This window comes from Amia ocellicauda, chromosome 3, assembly GCF_036373705.1.
Source record: "Amia ocellicauda isolate fAmiCal2 chromosome 3, fAmiCal2.hap1, whole genome shotgun sequence".
Classification (NCBI taxonomy): domain Eukaryota; kingdom Metazoa; phylum Chordata; class Actinopteri; order Amiiformes; family Amiidae; genus Amia; species Amia ocellicauda.
The window spans coordinates 53,835,462-53,854,408 of NC_089852.1; the positions used below are offsets into that span (position 1 = coordinate 53,835,462).

The 18,947-nt window shown below is 39.3% G+C and overlaps 1 long non-coding RNA gene across 1 annotated transcript; it reads right to left on the minus strand.

Annotated features, from left to right (window-relative positions):
* Positions 1 to 11,250: 11,250 nt before the first annotated feature.
* LOC136746995 (uncharacterized) lies at positions 11,251 to 17,244 on the minus strand. The gene is made up of 2 exons (XR_010816448.1): positions 16,902 to 17,244; positions 11,251 to 11,872 (listed from the first exon to the last, which is right to left on the minus strand). It is a non-coding gene; the product is annotated as an uncharacterized LOC136746995 (long non-coding RNA).
* Between the last annotated feature and the right edge of the window lie 1,703 nt (positions 17,245 to 18,947).

An 18,947-nucleotide genomic window follows, 5' to 3' on the forward strand; every position in this document is an offset into this window, starting at 1 on the left:
AAGCTATAGTAATTGTAGTCCAATTTGTACAATTGTCATTTTTTATGTTTAAGGGAAAGCACCCTGAATCGGCTTACAAGAATGGTTTGAAATTAAAGACACCTTAATTGCACTTTAATTTAATTGCACTCAGTATGTCTGAGATGTCAGTTTTCGTCCTGTGGTTCTGTGTTATTGAAGATATTTCTGCAGTTGAACCAATGCTTATTTTAATGGAAACAAACTATTTTATAAACTATTTACCAATAATTTATTATTGATACCATAATATAAAGTGTTACTGAACACACCAGTCATTCATTAATACTTGCATTCATTAAACAACAACATGCTGGAATACTAGATTTTAAGGTTTAAATATGTATATATTTAGGGAGATATTAGCACAATACACATGTGCGTAAAATCAAATCAGTTTTCTGGTTTATTATTTTTGCTTCTTTAACTTTAGTAGTTAATCTGTCTAGGAATTTAATTCAGCTATTTCTTGAAATATCTCTAGGAATCATCTTAGTCAATATGTAAAGATAAAACCCTAATGCATAATCATTTAATACCTTCTGTTGCTGTAAAACTGAAACTTTCAGTGCTTCAATATAATCTTGTTTATTGTGTGTCTCTATAGTGTCTCAGGATGGGAAACCTTTGTACAGCATGCTGGGAAAGCTTAGAACAGGTCTTGAAGGCCACTGATACTCATTACAAGATGTTCCTAAAACAGTAGTTACTTTAGGGAACTTTATGTTTTGATTTTAATCATGTAAACAACTAGCATTAACATTGGCCTGGAGTTATCATTTGTCTAGGCTTCAGCAACATGGTCAGCATCGACACAAGGTACGAATGCCGTATTGCTTGTAAGAAATGTATTCATATTGGAGGATATCAGAACTGGATTGCCCAGTTCACTCTGCTATTGCCCTGAGTATGTATGTGAGCTCTGTACACCTTTATATTAAATTAAATTGATTCTGTAGTGAGAAATCTTTTCTTTGAACTTGCTGAACCTGATTAATCTGGGAAGAAAATATTCCTTACAAATATGACTTGTATTTTCTTGTATTAATTACTATTGTGTGCAAGTTAGGTCGTTTTTGTTTTTTGTTTTTATTATTCTCTGGGAAAAATGTTCTGGGTTTAAATCAAAACATAATGTGATAGGTTTCACAAAGGAAATATTTTGACGGTTTCTCATTTCCTGTGATTATCAGCTAAGGCTTTACATTGCAGCACGTTACACACAAACCCACACACTTGCAAAACTGATAAGGATAATGAAGACCTTCCCACATGTTCTGTTATTTTTCACTGGAAAAGCAGATCAGACCCAGGACAGGCAATGTGTGCGCCTGTGTCTGTCCTCTGGAGAGGCGTGGGAGGAATGTGAAGGGGAGGAGTTGTATTTTGCACTTCCTTATTCAAAATGAAAAGCGATAGTGGGACTGCTCCACAGACTGCTCCACAGTGTCACTTCTGAAAACGAGGAAAAGTCCCTTGAGTTAAGGAGTTAATATATATATATATATATATATATATATATATATATATATATATATATATATATATTGTTTTTTCCCACAGCACCTTTCCTTTACCATTTTTTGTTTTAGTTGAAACACATCAGTAACCAGACTGGAATTCCAAAGGTGTTCTGACAGGTAAGGTTTGTAATTGAATCAGGTCTCAGCAGAGGAAAAACTTGAAGTGCTCATCTGCAATTTGAATGGCATGTGTTGATTGGTTTGATAAGAATGCTTTCATTAGTTCATTAATTTCTGTGACAATGTAGCAAACTCTCAAAAAACTGTATTGACAGATCCAGCCTGTTGAAGGGTAAACAATCTATCTATGAATATCGAATGAGTCCTGGAATCTCTGGCAGCACTTTAATCAAATGTGTTTTTTATTTTTCTAAACTGCTGTTATCAATGGCATGTTTTTAGTACTGTAAAGAAATAAAAAAAGCTAAACAAACTATTTTATATCTCAGATTTAAAGGTTCATTAAAGTGGGTTGATGATTCAGTTAATGAATGTCAGCTTTAAAGATGTTTCTTAAATGGACCAATTATGTGTTAATGCACCACATGCCTGGTCTAAATACTGATCCCAGCAGTACCAAACTGTTTTCATTTGATGTAAATATGCAACCCAAGGGATACACTTGCAGTGTGTATATATTTTTTTTAATCCAAAATCAGTACTTTACAACCTAAAATCAGAAACCAGGTTATTTTCTAGAAGTATTCTCAATCGAATTAATTTAAGATCTATTTAAGACTCTTGCTGGCTTAATATGTTGGTTGCACTTTGTGGCCCTGGTGTTAAAATAGACATTTAGATTTTATTAGCCTACATTTTAGCTTTAAATACTGTCAACTGTCACTTCAACAGGATACTAATTTTTAAAGAAGTTCAGCAGGGCAGAACTGCTAGTTAGCAAGCCTGCTTTGCCCCGGAAGATGCAATTAAGGATGTGAACAACACCTCTTTTGCAGAAATCTGAAATGCATTGAATTGGAAAAAGTAGCATCGGTTAGAATGACAGCATCCCGCCCCTGTGTGCAACATCTGAGCAGGTGTCTGAACCTGAAAATCTGTATTGGCTCCACAATAAAAGCTGGGCCTGAATCGTGATGCCCATTTAATAGCCCCTGACAATCCGAGAGCATGAACTGTGTATTGTTAAAAATGTGTGTGTCACTTACACACACACATACTTACATACAGACACACATACATTAAGAAACATCAAAGGTATTCAGCTTTCTTAGAATATCCTGGAAAAGCCATATGCCTATTAGCACACTGCAGAATCGAAATTGATTGGTCATTGAAGTCAGCATCATAGAAGTATCTCATTCCCCACGCTAGAAAAACCATGTTCAATTACTGCCTAAGGGAAGTATTGCCAAATTCCAAAACATATTTTATTATTATGGACCATTATAAAAAATAAATATCTGATAAAGACAAAGAGGGTTTCCAATCTGCATAGATTTAAGAATTGTGTCTCCATATCTTTAATTATGCCTATATGTATGCATGTGTATAATTAACATATTTTAGTACACCGACACTTTTGTGAAGAACCTATTTTATTCAATGCTTACATATCAGATGTATTTTTTGATGAATGAAATATCAATCAGAAATGCTTGTATGATTAAATTGGAATTAACAGGCTAGAACTGTTTTGTGAAAACAATCTAGCTTTGTATTGTGATATATACAATACCTGTTGAATTCAGTCCACTTCAGTAGATAATACATTGGAAAATGTGGTATCATGTCTATATAGACCATTTACACATGATACAGGTTCGGTGGCTGCAGTTTGGTGGGTATATCCACATTTTCACAATTCAGTGCTGTCACATTGTGGCAGAATATAATATTTAAAAAAGGAAAATAAAATAGAGATGAACAGAAATAGAATGATAGGCATATAAAGTAAGTAAACTATGTGGAGGTCTAAACAACTACAGTATTCCTTTGTTAATAGTGTCTCCAGTTTGCTTTTTTCAGTGTTTGCTGATATAACAAACTACTCTGTGTATTTGATTGGTTATGAGCAGATGCCAATGTCCAACTGAAAACAAAACATGATAAAGCCAATGTATTGCACAGCTGGTTTGTACGGGGATAGTTCAGCATACAAAAGTACACAAGTATTATTATTATTTATTTTTTTATTTCTTGGCAGACGCCCTTATCCAGGGCGACTTACAACATAAGTGCAAACAAAGTGCAAAAATACAGAGAAGTACAAGGCATCAATTACAAATTCAACTTAGCTAAAACCTAGCAATTCAAAATAATACATTTTACAAATTCCAATTTACAATTTACACAAGTACAGTAAGAGACTTCCTACATCCTGGACGGTGAAAGCTAAGTGCTGTCAAGATGTAGGGTTACAGACGAGGGCTACGGGAAAGGGAGCAAGGAGGAAAACAATCAAGAACGCGAGGAGCATAATAAAACTGTGAAGTGCTATCTAGCAGGGATAGAGGCCTAATATTACAAGTGCTGTCGGAAGAGATGCATCTTGAGTAAGCGCCGGAATGAGGTCAAGGATTCTGCTGTTTTGACTTCGGTGGGCAGGTCGTTCCACCATTTAGGGTTCAGGGATGAGAAGGAGCGGCTCTGGAGGAAGGAGAGTGGAGAGGAGGCAGAGTTAGTCTTCTGGCACTGGAGGAGCGCAGTGGTCTGGAGGGGATGTATGGAGAAGATCTCAGAGGGCTTGCTCCGACGGGAGGTGAAACGTCGGAATGCCATCAGGAAGGCATCTGTGTCCAGACTCTCTAGTAGGTCAAGGTGCACACAACGGGTTGTTAAACATTTGAATATAATGCTGCAGCGTTTCTCTGACCCCCGGCCAATATTGATAGTAAACGGGCCAAAGCAGTCTACTCCTGTAGACCAGAAAGGAGGCTTGTACAGGCGTAAACGTGAAGAAGGCAAATCTGCCATCTTTGGTACTTCAGGGTTGGCACGCCATTTACGGCACTGTGGGCAGATATTGTATTGGTGTCGACGGATGGCCTCTCGGCCACGCAGTATCCAGTACTTATGTTCTGCAAGGACTCGCTCTGGTCCAGGGTGGAGTAGCCTCTCATCAAAATCTTGGATGAGGAGCTTGGTTATGGGATGACTCAGTTCCTACACAATGGGGTGGATGTTATCTAGGTTCAAATCTTCTGCTCAGCGCAACCTCCCTTGGGTCATACTCTGGACTAAGTACTAGCAGACGGCTGTTTGCTGGTATGTCTTTACCTGCTCCAAGTGCCTTTACTTCTTCTGTAAAGCTATCCAATTGGGTTCTCTGTAGAAGGAGGTTCTCCAGCTCTGTCTGGCGTTCAGCTGTCCATCTGGAGCTGGCATCAATGTTGGCCGCCCCATCAAGGGACTGATGGGTGGCTACGATGAGGTCGTGCCATGTGTTGAACTGACCAGGGTCTGGAATGCAGATGGACTGTTCTATGGAGACATTCCCACAGAACACCGTTTTCTTTAATTCAGCAGAGTCCTCTCCCTGCTCAGCTGATGGCATTGATGGCCATGTCTCCTTTGACTGAGCCAGGAAGGGAGGACCATGTCTCCAGCGGTTGTGCTGGCTTAATTCTTGCAGGGACTTGCCTCGCGTAATGTCATCTGCAGGATTGTTCGTTGTGGAGAGTGCTGGAGTCGCTCCATAGAATTACCTTTCTGATAGGCAGCGTATGTTCTGTGCATAGTACTTGGGTGAGCTGGGCTCCAGTGAGGGCTGCACAGAGTTCCAGGCGTGGCTTGGAGAGCTGACGTTTGGGAGCTACATGGGATCTAGCCATGACAAAGCTGGTGTGGATATGGTCATGCTTGTCCTCTGTGCTAAGGTAGGCGACTGAGCCGTATATGCGTTCAGAAGTGTCGCAGAAGATGTGGAGGTCTCTCTTGGAGGTTGACACATCAGCACAGGGTGGGGTGTAACACTTCTGTATCATAACTCTAGGTAGGTCACAGAGCTCACTCTCCCAAGCAAGCCAACACTCTAGCAGGCTCCCAGGTTTGATAGGATCATCCCAGCCTCTTTCTATCTTCCATAGGTCTTGGATTAGGACCTTGGCTCTGGCTGTATATGGAGATACAGTATATAGCCAAGGGGGTCATATTGGCTAGCGAGGATCTTCCTCATAGTTGGTTCTGGGTTCTGTTGATCGATGCTTATATCCTATTTCATCTGTACTGCAGTTCCAGCATAATCCAAGGGTAGGTTCTTGAGGGTCCCCACTACTCTGAGAGCCACAGTTCTGAGTTTTCAGATCTCACTTCAGGGAGTAAGTGTTCAATTACTGAAGGTAGATTGCTGGCCCATTGTCTGATTTCAAAGCCACCAGATGACAGCTGCTCATGCATCTTGTGAATGAGCTGTTTAGCATCCACTGCTGTAGCCAAGGTCTGTAGACAGTTGTCCACATAGAAGGCCTTGTCTATGGAGTTCAGGACTTCTTCATTTCCTTCTATGTTGTCCTGCACATGCTTGCGTAAGGCAAAAGTAGCACAGTAGGGGCTGCAGGTGGTGCCAAAAATCTGGGTGTCGGTCCCGTTCCATATTTCTCCAGATGAAACGGAGCTGCTTGTCTTGAGGCAGTAGATGCATTTGGTGAAACATAGCCTTTATGTCACCACAGATAGCAACAGTGTGTTGTCTGAATCTGAGCAGTACTCCTAACAGGGATGGACCAAGGGTAGGCCCTGGGAGTAGATGGTTATTCAGAACTAAGCCGTCATGTTGGAATGAGCAGTTGAACACCAGTCGAGTCTTACCATTGTGCTGCACAATGTGATGTGGGAAATACCGGGATTCTTCAGTAGATTCAGCTTCTCCTGGACTTTTTTTACATAACCTGCATCCACTAACTTCTGAATCTGCTGGTTGTGAACTTCAGCGAGTTCAGGGTTCTTAGAAAGACGTCGTTCTGTGCTTCTCAGGTTAGGGAGTACTGCCTCCTTGGTCGCATGGAAGTGAGGGCTGCCCTGGGTTCGAAGCAGTGGTGTAGCGAAGCGCTGTATCCTGCCTATGTCCACTCTGATGGTCTTTGCTTCTAGCAGCTCTACAGCTCTCTGATCTTGCTTTGACCGGGTCACATATTTCTCATTAAGGTATGGCAAGGTGTCCACCTGCCACAGTCTCTCAACGTTCTTCAATAAGTCAGATGTTGGAGGCATAATGGTGGTCAGCAAGCATTGCTGCTGGTTGGTTTGCGGCATGAGGAAGCTGGCCGGACCCTGCAATGCCCAGCCTAAGTTTGTGCAGACTGCAACTGGAGCTCCCAATGGGCCTATATTCACAGGTTTTATAGGAATCACCAGGTGTAGGAAGTCTGAGCCGATCAGAACCAATGGGTGAGCCTTGGGAGCCCACGTAGATGAGGATAGTGCTTCTGCAAGGCCTTAATGGGATAAGAATACTCTGAGAGGGCGAGAGTATCGGCAGTGAAAACATGTTCGATTTGGTACCTCACATTGGGATTGTCAGCAGGGGATACTTCCAACCTGACAGAAGCACCATGGACTTGTACAATGTCTTGTCTCACTGTCCAAAGCGTCATCATTTCAGGTTGTTTCTCCAACTTCAGTTGCTGAACTGCTGAAGTCAAGATGACCGTCCTCTCCGATCCATCATCCTGAACTGCATAGGTTTCAACAGTGTGACCTGCACTGTGTAGAAGTACTTTCACCACCTTCAGCATTACCTTGTGAGGGCGGTTTGGTCTGTCCAAGTAGGTGGTTTCAAGCTCAACAGTGGTCATGAGAACACTCTTGCATTCTGTCTGTACAGCATCGTGTAGGATGGTGAGATGCTGCTCCTTACATGTGTTGCAAGGCTTCTTAAGTGTGCAAGATTCTGGTGCATGTGATCATCCACATCTCCAACAGCGCTCTATCTCTTTGAGCCACTTGGTAATCTGTTCTGTAGAAAGCTTCTTGAATTCAGTGCACGCATTAAGATAGTGCTCGCTATTATTGCAGTGAGGACAGTATGGCTTCAGTTTGTCCTTCGCCTTTGTAGGTGTTTGTCGACTGGTGGGACATGACCCTGTGTTGGTTGAAGATGACTCTGCATTATAGTAGACAGAGGTTGGTGGCTCCTTCCTCCTAGATGTAAAACGTTGCTCCTTTCTATCTGGCTTCAGGGTTTCTCCCTCGTACAGGACTGCTGCGCGGTTAGAGATCCGTTTGGCACGCGACTTGGTTTGCAGCCAGGTTGACAGGTCATGGAGTGTATAGGTCTGGTCTGCATCAGCTTTCAGAATGCCGCGGTTGATGCAGTACTCCACAAATCCGTCACGATAGCTTGGCGGTAGCTTACTGATAAGCCGATCAACATGTGAGCCGCACTTAAGTTCGTAACCGTTTTCTCCTTCGAGAGATTGCAGCATACCGACCAGGGAGTGCACAGACAGAGCAAAGTCATCAAAGGCTTCAGGGTCCCCAAACTTGATGGGAGGAGCATTCATAATGGTGCCTATCTCACACTGAACAAGTTGCCGTGGCTGTCCATACTTATCCTTCAAAGCCTGGAGTGCAGCAGTGTATGGCCTAGGGTCATGCATATAAGCCTTGGGTAGTTTGTGTGCGCTGGGCAGTTTAAGACGGCCTAATAGAACTTGATACTTGTACTGTTCAGTGAGGTGACTGTGATTATTCATAAGACTGTCCAGTGCCATCTTGAGGAGAGCAAAGTCACTCTCTTTGCCATTCTCAAAGTAGGGCAGTACAGGCTTCGGTATGCTGTGAGTGGAGGCAATCAGCAGGTCCATCATGTTGGGTGTTGGAGGTATCCCAGGTTGCATGAATGGTGTTGCTGCTGGTGATGCCTGGAAGGCTACTGGTTGATAGGGTGCTGCACCTACTGGAGGGTGAAAGAGTACGTTACCTGGGTAAGGGTGTTGGAGGCTGGCTGCTCCAAGCGAAGGCTGTGTGGCTGTGTGGGAGACAGCAGGTGTTGAGTTGCCAACATGAGCCTGCATGCTCTGGTAAGCAGGAATAGACCTGGCCGCCCCGTGGGAGGCAGTGTTCACCCCCTTAGTGTTAGTAGAGCTTCCTGCTTGAACTGGTGGGGCAGGTCGTACAGGGTGTGCATTGTGACACAAGTCAGTCTCTATGGTGGGTGTTGAAATCACTGGAAGAGGTGGGAAGGCTTGTGTGGCTGCAGTTACATCCGCAGCACTATCCAATTGCAGTGTTGAGCCTGCAGCATGCTGTTGAACAGCTTGTGTGTACGGTGCGGCGTTGAGCACATTGTGCATGTTACCTGTAGAGAGCGTTGCAGCATAGTTTGCTGAAGTAATTATAGGCTGTGTTGCAGTAGCAGGTAGCATTACAGCTGGGTTACCAGTAGGAGGCATCATGCCATCACGTTTTTCATTTGCACTAATAAATTATGAAATCATCTCAGCTTCTTGGAGTTCTCTTTCTGCCTGCCGGAGGCGCCGCTGCCTTGAAAGTTGCTGTGTAATCATCTCTCTCTGCCTGAGGGCTTTGCGGGCTTGGAAGTCCAGCTGTCGGCAGTGATCATCAGCTCAGCTCTCTTCTGCCATCTGGTGTTTGAGTTCTTGTAGCTCTGCACACTTCTGCTCTGCCCTTAGAATGGCTGATTGTGATTCGGTGAGTGATGCATTCGATGAATAGCTGCGTGCTGTTCGTGAGCTGTGTGAGCTGCGCTGTGAGCTGTGCTGTGAGCTACGGCTGCTTGGCTGAGATGTATGAGCATGGCTTCTGCTCCTGCATGATCTGGCATGGGGGTATGCTTCACTCTGGGGCACTGCTGGCTGAGCGATGGGGAGTTGCAGCTCTCGTGAGAGGGGGTACTCCAAATGGAAATCAGAAAGGTGGCGTGGAATCTGTCGCTCCCTTGGAAGACGCACACGTACTGAAGGCTGGCTGTCTGTATTGACGGCTGGGCCCAATGTTTGGGATGTTGTCACGGTGCAGACAGTCGGGGTGTCCACGACGCTAGTAACAGCAACAGCAGGATCAGGTAGGCTGGTGGTGAAAGGGTTAACCGGATAAGCAGCACTGGAGTTATCCATACTGTGTGCACTGGCATCGTGGGGGACATCAGTATTTGGCTTGTCATCCATTTTATCCTGTAGTCAGTCTGTTTGGCACTCCGGCTCGAAGGACCATGTAAGAGAGGGCAGGGACCTCGTTAGGCTAAGCTAGCTCGTTTGTTTGAAGTTAAACAGATGACCAAGGATAGGAGTCATGATCAGATGACTGGAGGCGAGAGACAGAAGAATTCCAGAAGGGGTGAATTTATTCAGGTTCAGCCAGCAGATAATCCAAATAACAATAGTAATGTATCGATAGCAGCCTGAGAGTGTTTAAATAATAGTATTTATATCCTTAGTAATGAAAATTTGATGTATCTGTGTTTATCCGTGGTCTGTAAATAAACAAAGAAATAACAATACTTTTAAGCTTACTGTGCTGATCACAAGAACTTAAGTAAACAAACAGAATATGACGATTAGACTGTATAAGGATACTTTGCTATGTTTACAATATTCAACATAAACATTACTAAGGAGCATTAGATTAAACATAAAACAAGTTATTCATAATTATAACTTTTCTGCACTGACGCACGGTATGTTGAAGGACAGAAATACACAGCGACCTTACTCTCTGCTGTCTGGGATAATACAAAGGAACGTCTAACTATGATGAATCATAAGGAAAGCGTCTCACTGACATGACGTGTACAAACCGAATAGTAACGAATTCTGAACATAAGGTGGCAGCATTTAGCCACAAATTAAAGACTTTCTGACACTGAAAGTGTCAACAAAAGGAGCATTAAATGTTTTGGGAACCGAGTGTTTCTGTCTGCTACAGACATCTGAAGACAAAGAAAGAAATGTAGATACTCATAGGCCCTGTATATGCCAAATTGAATGATTTGGATAAGTTCAGTATAATTGCTGATCAATACTAGCAATTCTCACAGTGGTCGCATGAAGCATCAACAGCAACAGCGTGATCTGGCCATAGTGTAAAACTGCTACTTGCCTGCACGTACATATTGTCACATTTCTGCTGGAGGTTACCGTATGTTAAACCTCAAGGTCAGTATTTGTTTATGAAAAGTGACCCTGCAATGAGGAAATCTTCTTTAAGTGGATTACTGTAATGTCACACAGGTCATTGCATAAAAGGTCTTAGGAGTAAGCTTAACCACTTACTTAAGACTGCTACCACGTACATGGGGCATTAATCTTGGATACTGTCACAGAAAAATTGTTTCACATTTAACCCTTTTGATGGTGGGTTCTAAAAGAGTTGGGAGTGAAGGTATTCATAGGAGTGAGGTTTTTCTTTCTGCCTGTGTACACGCTTTCACTGTCACCAAGAAGGCTACCTTAGTTTTCCTTACCCGTGTAGAAACAAAACCAGCAAATTGAAAATACAACAAAAACATTATAGATATGCTCATCTGTTTCGATTTTTCTTGTTTGTAGGATGTACGTGCCAGTTTTTCTGGTAGTTAATTTCCTCCATGAATAAATAAATAAATAAGTTAAATAAACAAACAAACAAATATATATATATATATATATATAGTGGATTGCATAAGTATTCAGCCCCCAAGGACTTCTGGACATTTTGTATTGTTACAATCTGGAACTAAAGCGGATTTAATTGTGATTTTCTGTCACTGATCTGTCACTATTCCAAAGTTAAGAAGTAGGAAGACTTCACATTCACTTTCCAATTCAGTTTTATTGTTCAATCAACATAGAAATACACAAATTCAAATAAAAATATTATAAACAAATACACACAAAATAATAAAAGAAAGATGTGCAAATGACTCCATTGGAAATATTTTTTTTTGCATGTTTTGAAGTTTTCTTAAAATTCTGACTTTAAAAGTAGCATTTGAAATACACATTTTAGGTTCAAATTAATATTTAAAAGAACACTGTTTAAATTACTCAATGTTTTGTTTTGTTGTGTAATGTTCCAATGTTTTTTTTTGTTTGTTTGTTTTTGCAACGTGTGGAGGTTCTCTGACAAAATTACCAACATGTTTAGTTTGTCCGGCTAACGATGATCACATCAGAGCTGCAATGTTTCACTTTGTTTTAAAAACAATTCTTAATTGGTAGCCTAATACTATTATTAGTAATAGTCCGATCACATTATCAAAGCGTTGGAACCCAAAAAAGTGTCCTTCCTATCATAATAGTGGATGAGCAACTGAGTCGAGTAGTTGGTGAGGAAGGGACGGATTCGGCGTATGTTGCTCGGGAGTAATCTGCAGGTGTGTGTCAGCGTGGTGATGTGCTGGGTGTAGGATAGCACAGGATCGAGGTTGACTCCTAGATTTTTAGTGGAAGAAGAAGGAGAGAATGTCATAGATTCCAAGGGGATTGAGATGGAGAGATCAGCAGAAGGTGAGGAGAAGGGAGCAGATCTGATTACATGTTAATTATTTCTCGGGTGCTCCACAAAGCTGGGCTATATGGAAAACTGGCAAGAAGGAAGCCATTTCTGAAAAAGGACCATGTAAAAAGATTCTGTTGTCCAATGCATAAAAAATTGAACTATATGGCCTAAATGTAAAGCGTTATGTCTGCTGCAAACCCAACACAGCACATCACACAGGTTACACAATGCTTCCTGTGAAGCATTGTTGTGGCAGCATCATGTTATGGGGATGTTGTTCATCGGCAGAGACTGGGAAACTTGTCAGGGTTGAGGGCAAGATGGATGGAGACAGATATATAAAAATCCTAGATGAAAACCTGCTTCAGTCTGCAAGAGACCTTGCACTGGGGCGGAGGTTGACCTTTCAGAAAGACAATGATCCTAAACACACAGCCATTGGAGTGGTTTAAAAACAAGTGTCCTAGTCAAAGCCCAGACCTCAACACAATTGAGAATCTGTGGCAAGACTTGAAAGTTGCTGTTAACCAACAGTGCCCATCCAACCTGAGAGAGCTTGAACAATTGTGCTAAGAAGAATGGGCAAAATTACAGGAACCAGAATTGCAAAGTTGGTAAGATTCGCACCTGTAAGGTGATTTTACCAAGACTCAGGGGGGTGAATACTTATGCCACTAAACATTTTTTTGATGTTTAATTAACTTTTGTTTAACAATAAAAACATATTTTGCACCAAGGTGTTGTGTATGTAGTGGTAATCAAAGGGAAATAATCCTAATTAAATCAATTTTCATTCCAGATTGTAACATAACACAATTTGAAAAAGTTCTTAGGGGGTGAATTCTTATGCAAGTCACTGTACGCCATTACTCCCTGAAGACCACAACACTTCGAAGTCTTTGCTTCTATCTTAAACAAGTTGAGTATGTGTGTGAAATAGCAAGATGGTGCTGATCTATGGCGACACACTACTCTCGCTCTGTAAGTTAATTATTCATTTTTTTCCAAGATCCATTATGATCATCAGATTTTATTGGCTATAGGACTAAATGTGCCAGATTCCTGAAAGTCACCAGAGATACTATAGGACATTGTTTGTAATACACCGTTAAAATGGAACAGTTTTCATCGGCGCCAACAACAGAGTAGCCAGAGATGCTGAAGGCAAATTGGTGTTCTGGCTAGGCTACAGCGACATCCTATTCGACCCCCTGTACCCAGTATTTTGCTAGCCAACGTCCAATATATTGGAAATAATTATCTAGACTGCCGTATTAGCATTAACATTGTCACTGTGTGAGGTTATTATTTATTTATTTATTTATTTATTTATTTATTTCTTAGCTGACGCTCTTATCCAGGGTGAATACAAGCGCAATGCAAAGTACAAAAATACAGTTCAGTACAAGGCATAACATATTACAAATTCCAATTCACATAATACAGTGCAATTCAAACCATAATACATTTTACAAATAATAAATGTACACAATATATGAGGTCTTACATCCTGAGGTTCCAACATGTTCCAAGAAGACTTGTACTGTATATTGATATTGTACCTGTACCCACATAATCTCCAGTATCTTGTTTTAATGATTACAGACCAGTTGCTTTAACCTCAGTGATAATTAAGTGCTTAGAAAAACTGTTTTCTGTAAAGTTTGATATAAATCTTAATATTCCAGATATTGATCCAATACAGTTTGTTTATTGGTCAAAAAGATCTGTAGATGATGCTGTCTCATTTGCCCTGCACACTGCCTTAAACCACCGTTAGAAGAGTTACACTTGTGTTAGAATGTTGTTTATTGGTAACAGTTGTACCAACAAACTTGGTGTTAAAGCTCAGAAGCCTTAGACTTTGCAATTCTTTCTGTGACTGGCTATTTGACTTTCTAACACGCCAACCTCAGACTGTACGATTAGGCAACAACAATTAATCTAATCTGGTTCTTAACACAGGAGCACCCCACGGTTATTGTCTCAGTCCTTTACTCTACAGTATGTTTACATACAAATAATATTATAATTAAATATGCATATGATTCTACAGTGATTGGTCTAATAAGGTGGTGAGGTGAGGGACCTTTCTTTATGGTGTCCAGAGAACAATCTGTTTCTTTATGTTGATAAGACAAAAGACAAAACTTTGGTGAACTTTTATCGCTCTACTATAGAGAGCATCCTCACTGGAGGCATTATAGTCTAGTTTAGCAACCTGACTGAACAGGACCATAAACTATTGAAAATGACTGTAAGAACTACTTCAGCTCAAGGACATTCCCACCAGCTGCAGGAGGAAGGCCCAAACATTATCGAGGATGTCACTCATCCAGCTCATGACCTATTCTCAATTGCCACCTGGAAAAGCACTAGGACTAGGATTGCCTGTTGTAAAGTGTTTATCCTCAAGCGGTCAGGGTGATGAATAGGCATTGTGCAGAATGAACTTCATAAGCACATACACACACACACTCGCACATTATGTGGTTAGTTGTTTTTTTTCTGTGTTGTGTTGTGGTGTGTTTCTTCTATGTTAATAAGGCTGGGAGAGCCATGGAAGAAGCATTTTATTGCATTTCAATGTACTTGGCTGTATTTGTTAATGTAGATGACAATAAATAAATAAACAAACAAAAGAAACGCCTCGACTTAAAAATTTCCATTACGAGTTCCCATGAGTTCAGCCAAAACACCTTCATCAGGATGAGAGTAAGGGAACACAACACACGCTTTTAAAGTTTACATATTTAGTCACAGCTGTAAAATAATCACTCGCGTAAGAATGTATCTTTGACACCAATTAGATCATTGAAATTAATTATAATTGTTTCAGCTTCATTCATGATATTAGTTTAATATTTTAATTACAAACGTGAGAATGTATCAATTAGAGACAATTAGATAATTACATTGCAGTAGGACATTTTTTGCTTCTTTCATGTTAATTACTAAAGCATTATGTACATTACAATGCAACTCAAAACTGGTACACAGCTTATATTCAAAAAGTCACAGGAAAGTAACTAATTTCACAAAAAACACTACATTTCATGGTTGTGATCACAATAAAAAAAGGTCAAAGAGGTATAAAGCTCAGACAAAAACACATTTTCAGTCACAAAATTATAAAGAAACAAACTGTCAATGTTGAGTCTTATTACAGTGCATCCGGAAAGCTGTGAATACTTATGTACATGTGCTTTTTATGTTTTTTATTTTTATCAAATTTGCAAAGATTTCAAACAAACTTCTTTCATGTTGTCATTATGGGGTATTGTTTGTAGAATTTTGAGGAAAATAACTAATTTAATCCATTTTGGAATAAGGCTGTAACATAACAAAATGTGGAAAAAGTGAAGCGCTGTGAATACTTTCCGGATGCACTGTGTCTAACAGTACACGAACGGGAAACAAGGCAGGCATCCTTACAGGCATGCATTTAATGCGATTTTCATATTGATGTCATAAATGTTCTAATCTGATCATATAAAAAGCACCAGCTAATGTAAAGAAACTAATCTGAAGGAGGAATGGTTTCCCATAGTTATCTTTTTCCTCCATTGTAACTACAGGCCTCAATTTTTTTGAAAGATGAAATTCATGAACACTCATTAGGTAACTATACAACACTTCTTCAATAACCTGTTTCACTATGATAATGTACAATTTTTGCACTGCTCTTTACTTATAAGTCTGTGGATGTGCAAGGCCTACCACCAGTGAACAGTTGAAGTCGAAAGTATTGACACACATCACTCGAAACAATGGGATTCAGCGCTTTGTTGTTTAATCAATATTTTTCAGTATTTTTCCATGATGTATTTTCAGAGTTTGAGGAATACCGATTCAGCCTAGAGAAAATGATAATGATTACAGATAATTTAACTGAGTTAAGATTTATGAGTGCACCCCCATTCATTTCTGTATAAATGATGAATGTATAATGTTACTGTTTAAATCCCTGAAGGTTTATTAGTTTAATTATATTGGAATATTTGTTTTAAATTAATATTAACATCAGTGGCTTTGTGACTTATTTTATTTTGTTGACTTATTTACTTTCCTTTTTAACAGATTCTTAGACTCGTGTCCCAGATTCAGTGTATGTACTTATTCTAATTAATTCATTATGCTACAAATTAGATCATCTGTTTTCCTTCTCTTCCTTTGACATAACATTTCCCAAACTGTTTTGTACAATAGACTTGTCAAGTATTTATGAAAAGATTGACATTTAAACAAAACAGGCCAGAGCTTTAGCGGTTGTCTGTGAGAGCTTTAATTAGCCCACTCATACTTCTCAATATTGGATCATGCTGCTAAATTAAGCAGCAAGTCGTGAACTTCCTTACCATTCTTAGGATTCAGAGCTCTACCCAAGAAATTGCACGGAATTCAATTATACTAGACTTTGCGGACGGCATTAAATTGACCCTAATCTCACCTAATCTGAGTTTCCTTTTTAGGTGACCTAGAGGATATTGTTTTACCAGTTAATTGTTTGTTATTCCTTTTTGTTAATGTAATCTTGAATCTAAATCTATGATCAATTAATGTAAGAAAATCTCTACTATGGAAGAAACATTAAAAACTTCAGTATCCAGAAAAATGCTTTAGCTTCCCATCTAAGATCACTTTATTTAAGGAACAAATGAAATGTGAAAATATCAAAATATTAGTTGTTGTTTTAATACATATTTTGGTCTCTTAATTTTTTCCAGAGCTGTATATATTCTTAAGTCTCTTTGTGTATTTTGTTTTGCCCCTTTACCCCATTGAGAATTTACACAAAGTTACACAAATGTACACTTAAAAAAAAGTTGATTGTGATTACTAATCAGAATGGTTTCAGTCTGAACACACTGAAACCCCTCGTTTATTGCTTCTGGATACTGCCATTCATAAATATTCAAACACTGGTAGGTCTGTTGTGAAGTAAGATACATTGAGCCTTACCTTTACAGATGACAAAAGAGCCAAAGAACGCGAGTATCCACCACCTGAGCATTGTGTCCTTGCTTAAAACCTGAGGGATGAGAAGCATGTTAGCACTCAGAAGTTGCCATAGAGAGCGAGGGAAACACTATGGTGACCTGCAATGTTTTCTGCTCGCCTGCAGGCATTCAAGTGACCCACTAAACACTCAATCAATGTGTGATTTAATGTCAAGCAGGATCTGAAGTCTCGGAAAGCTGTTCAGGACAGCCAGCTTTTAAGGATGAAGCTAAAAAGATTACATCACGATTGAAAATGCCTCTGAAATCTTATTCCACCAATTAATTCCATTTTTTTTATCACAATTATAGAAGAAAGAAAATAAAATAAAAATAAGTAGACTATTCTAGTATGTTTCAGACTCATTTAACACTACTAATATATAACTTATTTTAAACTATTTGCTATTTGGTTTAGTTTGAGTACACACACACACACACATATATATATATACACACATCTTAGAGCACTGCAGTCATTGTGTTATTAATTAAATTAAAAGGGTAAGGAAACATAAATGTTCTTCACAAGTCGAAGGTAAATGAAGAAGCACACAGAAGGTAAACATAAGGCCTATAAAATATTAAATCTTGTTTCCACTTCCAAAGTCAGTTTCATTTATTACACTTAAGGATATTCCCAAGTATTAAAAATGTAGGAGAAATCAAATCTCTCCATTTTGGTCTATTAGCTCTGTCTTTTAATCAAACTTATAATTGACTGGATTTTTTCCAATATACTTTTCTACTGCTGTAAGTATTATTAGATAAAGATAAAATATGAAATACTCACATCCTAATCTGCATTACCAAGTGTTTCTGTTCCCTGGTATAAGACAGAGAGTTGTGCTACCATGTGTTTGGTGTCAGTCGAACTAGATCACTTTCACATAATAATTAGACTGTAGAAATCCTGATACTGTGGTCTCACAGCTGGATAATAATTTCAAGAGTTTCAGAAAAAGGGAGTCTTCCTTCCCACATAAAAAAATACAAAAACAATGTATATATATCCAAAGCTGAGTCAGTTCATTTAATTCCAGCAAATGGAGAAGCTGGGGAAATTCCTAGAACTCTTAAAACTTTGATCTTTCCTACAAATACCACTTACAAAAGCAAAACTATTAATAGCATTCAATAATGATATGTCTCCCTAAAATGCATGTTTCCTTTGAAAAATTACATACAATTATAAACTGAAAAATGAAGTAAACTGAAGGGAAAGCTACTTTGATCACTGAAAGCAAACGTAAAATTAATCAGCAATAGAAATTAAAGAAAAATGAAAAGTATGAAATTAAATGTTTGTAATCATTTTTTTTTAAATATATATCAACAGTTTATATATTCTAATGACATACATATAGTTTTCCTTCCCATATGTATAGATCTCCAGATCCTATAAATGTCACATCAGTAGGCAGCTGTGTGGATTAGCGGTTAGGGCTCTGGACTCCTGATTAGAGAGTTGTGGGCTCAATGCCACTTAGAGGACACTGCCTTGAGCAAGGCCATGTACCCAGCATGCTCCATTAAAAACTCAGCTGTGTAAATGGGTAATTGTATGTAAAAATAATGTGATATATTGTAACAATTTAAGTTGCCCTGGATAAGGGTGTCTGATATGTCAATAATAATAGATGGCTTTCAGTTTGCCTAAACAGCCACTTGATCTCCCTACTTGAAGATTTGCAAAATATTTAAAAATGTAGAAGTCGGCTGAAATATTCTTATAAAATAAAATAAAGTGTCTTATTATTATTATGGTGAGAATTCACCCAAGAAAAAAGTGAAATATTTGAAGTTAAAATGTTGATGCACATAAGTGTTAATCTGTAACATCATCTTTTATTACACAACTATGTGAATTATATTGCAGTATGAAAAAGAGGGGGGTTCTTATTAAGTCACAAAAACATATTCAATTTAGTTTTAGTTTACAGTTAATTTCAGTTAAACTTTGCACCTCATAGTACATGTCAGTGGATTCTAGTTCATACATCAATCT